Source organism: Diadema antillarum, unplaced genomic scaffold (genome assembly GCF_040938485.1).
Source record: "Diadema antillarum isolate AM-2024a unplaced genomic scaffold, OU_Dant_1.0 seq00000980_RagTag, whole genome shotgun sequence".
Lineage (NCBI taxonomy): Eukaryota > Metazoa > Echinodermata > Echinoidea > Diadematoida > Diadematidae > Diadema > Diadema antillarum.
Genome location: NW_027271820.1, coordinates 351,380 through 356,740, shown reverse-complemented (window position 1 = coordinate 356,740; position 5,361 = coordinate 351,380).

Genomic DNA, 5,361 nt, shown 5'->3' with positions numbered 1-5,361 from the left:
CTCTGTCAAGAATGGCTAGGGTCGCAAAAATATCAAAAATGCAAATCACAAGTTTTCAGGAAAAATTACTGTAGAATCGAAATGCCTGCACGAGAATTGATGATTGTGGTTTCAAAATAGGTGTTCGTCTATCAACTACTAAAGATAATACTTTCTTTCGTTCATTCTTGCTTTTGCAATTAAGAGTCAGTTTTATAACACTCTTTTGGGCCATGCCGTATACAAACATAACTACTGAGTTGTCTTATTTATAACCAAACGAATAACTGTAACCAATTCTTCTATCACTCGATCAGTGTACGAACCTGCCGACCCATTCGATGCAAGATCTTACACAGATCGAGTCATGTCGACCTGGTCTAAGAAGTCTAGTAGAAATCGAGTATTGACCGTGAAGTGATCGTGTATTGATTGTGTGTAGATCGGGATGTTCGAGTAGAGATCTGTGTGGTTGTCGAGGAGAGATTCTGGAGATGTCGAGAATGGTCGGGTGGGATCGTAAAAGATCGAATAGCGGTCGGGAAGGGATCGTGTTGAAGGACGATCGATCATTTGGTCGGGATTGCTCTGGTAAAAATTGGTGATCGGGATTGATCTCGCTTGATCGAGTTGATCTGATCGGCAGTGGGAACGGGGTATTAAGCCCCCGTTCCACTATCACGATTTGGACCCCGATCTGTCCCGATCTAGCAGATCGGGAGAGAGCGGCAAAAGCGTACGGGGATCGGAAGCATCGTAGCAGCAGCGTGTGGAGGTCGGGGTTGGAGCGGGCATTTTTTCAGATCGGCAAAATTTTTTGAACCGGTTCAAAATTTCTTCCCGATCTCCCCGATCAAAATTGACATATTTTTAATCGTACGGCAAGCGGGGAGAGCGTAGTGACAGCGTAAACGCAGCGGGGGGGGGGGGGGGGGGGAGCGTAGTGACGGCGTAAACGCAGCGGGGTAAGCGTAACAAGGTCTTTCTGAGCGTAGTAACATCGGCACAAGAACGGGAAGTAATTTTAGCTGTAATTTTCGTAGAAGAAGAAGAGATGAAGAAAAAGAAGAGAAGAAAGCAGCGAAGCAGCTACCCAAAAGACGAAGAAAGAGAGTCTGTACGTGATGCTGAAAGAGGAGGAAGAGGACACAGCAGAATTTTGAAGAATATGAAATCATCTACAACTGGAGGAAGACGGACTATAAAAGCAAGGACATCAAGAAAAAGCCTTGGAAAAATCAGCACGTCTTTGTTTATACAATGCATTGCTGCAAAAGAACCGTGAGTTGAGGAGCCTCTTCGAGGTCCACAGTATATATTTTCTTCGGTTCTGCATGCTAATAAGTTGACTGACTGCAGACCGACAGTCGAATCGGGGTACATCGGGGCACATCGGGCACTTTTCAGCTCTCTGAACGGGGTAACAGCGTGATAAGATCGTATAGATCGTTCAGAGCGTAGATACAGCGTGCATCGATCGGATAACATCGGCAACATCGCACTGACAGCGTAGCTACATCGTTCTAAAGCGTACCGGCAGCGGCAGAGATCGTAATGTCTCATTCCCGATCATCGTAGTAAGAGCGTAGCAAGCACTCGGTAGTCGTAACTGCAGCGTACTTACAGCGTTCTAACATCGTACTGTGTCCAGATCGGCTCAGGTTTTACCCGATCCTTCCCGACCTGAGAAAATTGTCAAATCGTAGCGAGAACGGCATAGTGGAACGGGGGCTTTACTGACCTTTTTGATCGCTCCCTTGGATCTGGGGTAATTCCCCAAGAATGGAAACTAGCCACCGTCACCCCCATTCACAAAGGAGGGGATAAGGACAGTGTAAATAACTCCTATTTCAATTATTCCAACAATGATGAAGGTGCTGGAGAAAGCTGTTCACACTCGCGTTCACACTCAGTTGCATGATTATCAGGCTGACCTCGACCTGTTAACACCACAACAATCAGGCTTTAGGAAAGGGTACTCAACAAATACAGTTTTAATGTATGTCAGTGATTATGTATTCAGGAATATGGACAGCGGGAAACTGACAGGTTTGGTATTCCTAGACATAAGGAAAGCTTTCGACTCCGTGGATCACGGCCTGTTGTTACATAAACTACGTACATATGGTATAGGTGATAACGCAATATTATGGTTCAAATCATATTTGATAGGTCGGAAACAAAGCACAATGATCCAAGGGAAAAAAAAATCTGATACACTGGCACTCAAATCAGGAGTACCGCAGGGTTCTATTTTAGGACCCCTGCTCTTCACGCTTTTTGTTAACGACCTACCCTCTGTTGTCAAACACAGCAAAATCGTTCTGTATGCAGATGACACTGCTATTATGTATAGCGCTTCGAGTCCCAAAGAGTTAGAAACTGTATTGAATGACGATCTAAGGCGAGTAGAGTCTTGGTTGAACTCGAATCGTTTAACACTCAACACTGAAAAAACAAAGTTTTTGTTAGTCGGCACCCCACAGAGAGTAAATGGTATCAGGGAAAACATTGATATTCAGATTGAAAGTGTGTCGATAGAACATGTGAAGACGGTCAAATATCTTGGTGTTTGGTTGGATCAACACTTGACGTGGACTGAACATGTTGCCCAGGTATCTGCCAAAATTGCTTCCAGGCTAGCTTTGCTTCGTAGAGTAAGAAAGTATTTGACTGTAGAGAGCGCTAAGCTATTAGCAAGCGCTCTGATATTACCTTACTATGATTACTGCTCAAGTGTGTGGACAAACTCAAGTCAAAGAATAAAAATTTAATATATTCTTGTCAAGCAATACAAACAAACAGCAAGAATAGTTTTGCAGACAAACACTCGAACCTCAACGAAAGAAATGTTCACACGTCTAAAATGGATAGATATGGAGAAGAGATGGAAATTTCAGAAAGGAAAACTTATGTTTGACATTCTGAATGTTTCTGCCCCTGTATATCTGCAGAGTATGTTTTCAGCTGCCATGAGTGTACATCGATACAGTACGAGAAACGCTCAAAGTAGAGGTTTAGTTGTACCTAGAGTAAAAACTGAAAGTGGCAGAAAGGCATTTTCTTTTGATGGTGCAATACTTTGGGATAGTTTTCCAAGTGAAGTGAGAAATGCTCAAACAAAGCAAACATTTTGTACTCAGTTTGTGAAAAGTCGGCAATGTTAAGATGCTGTATTGGTGATTATCATATACATGATTACATTTGATAATTTGGTATAAGGTTGTTTTTTTTTCACAAGCAATATTGTTGTGGTAATGACTTGAAGTTATATACACACATGTGTTTTCTATGGTATGTACAAGTTTGTAGGAATGCAGACCCACCTTTGGTAGTTGTCGGTGAGTATAAGTGATGCGGTGACAGGTTTTGTTTTGTTTTTCTTTTCTTGTCTTGTCTCTTCTCTTCTTTTCTCTCTTTTTTTTTTCCTTTCTCTGTTTTGAAGGTCATTCAAATTGCCAGTGGATGAGATAGGCTTTCTGGTTAACTGTTGCACAATGTGTTGCCATGGTACCATGGCAACAGCGTTTTCACTGACAAACACAGAAATTACTGATATATTTATTTTTCTCAGATTTTGGGCATTAGACAAGAGATATGATATACAGCTGTATATGTAAATGCCAGTGGGCTGTGTATTCGTATTCTTATTTTATGTTGAGTAACATATTATTATGTTCATAAGTTTGTTATTAGTAAGAATATAATAAGTGTACTTATTTGTGAATCTAATTCTCAGTGGGCTTCGAGACTTCTTCCTCTTCTTTTTTTCTTTTTTTTTTCCTTTTGTATTTATGATGCTTCAATTGATCTTCACATTGTTGTTATTATTACAGAGGGGCCCACATTCTGCAAGCTCTGTCTTTTTAGTGGGTCTCTACATTTTTCGCACTTTAAGCAAAGTTATACATGTACTTCATTTCGATCACTTCTGCTTCTTTTTTACTACAATGTATAATTCCGATAAGGTTCTCAATTGCTGTACATTCTTTTTGATACATAATGTTCTGTTTACCTTATTCTCTGTTGTCAAAAGAAGTGTGACTTCTATGTTTTTTCGAAAAATGAAATAAACTTTAAATTGAATTGAATTGAATAATATGGTTGCTGGCTGGGTTCATTTCTTCCCGCTTTGGGTAGGGGTATTTATCACTCTCAGTGACAGTTTTAATTTTTGATGAAATTTATGGTTATTGTTTGGTTATGATAGTTACGTAGGCCCACCATGTCATTATTGCTTGTTTGACTAGTAAGCGTGTAATTGTCAGTGTATAGTTATTGTGTGACTGTATGTAGGGGACTCGGTGGAAGAATTGTACTTGTCCACATACAGTGTGTTGTATTTGATGTATATGTCTCTGTCTTGTCAACTGTAATGTTTGTTTGTGCAGGGCCCCCAGTAAGAACAGTACTTGCCTACTGATGGGGTTACCCTGTTGAAAAAAGACTGAATAAATAAATAAAATAAATAAATTATTCCAAAGGTTTGTTAATCCGATGATGAAATATGGTTCTTATTACGACGGTTCGTTAGTCCGAAAATGATAGGAACTCAAAACGTTCGTTATATAATCGGAACAATTACAAAAAAGTATCGTTAATCCATGGTGGAAAAAAGTGAGTGCACTAACAAAAATTAAGAATTGCAATCCTTATAATCGTCTTAAGATAAATAAATTTTCGAAATAACTAACCTTTCTCATTTTTTTTTCATTAACAAACCTTCTTCGGAATAACGAACCTTATTTCATTTTCGGATGAAAAAGCCTTCGGAACAACAGATTTTCTGAATAGTGAACCCTTCTCATTTTTTGATTTACAAACCGTCAGAATGGCGAACCACATTTCATCTTCAGATCAACGAACCTTCGGAAAATGAACAATATATTATTTTAATCTAAACCATGAAATTTCGGAATAATGATTCTTTGGAAATGCGAACCTTCGGATAAACAAACCATTGGAATCCCGGTAATGGCGAAACTTCGGAATAAGGAGCCTTCGGAGTAACGAACTTTAGTAAGAAACGAATCTTTGGAATAGCGAACTGTTACCAAATCCTACACCGTCATTTTCTACACATGTGTGACAACACAAACAACTTTATGCTCTCTTTAAAATGTAATATTTAAACGAAATTAAAAAGGTACCCTCCCATTTCACATACTTTCCAGCGTATGATGAGGATTCAACAAACACATTTTCTTTATGCGTGGTTTCCTTCTTTTCGTTAAGCATTGTGTCAGGATGAAACATGTATTTCTTTAGGTTTCCAAGCATGTATTGATAGATCACGATAGTTGTTTTTTTTATTACAGAGAACAGTGTAAGCTTAGATCAATGGAAGTATAATAGCCAATATATGGTGGGTTTGAAAATTTG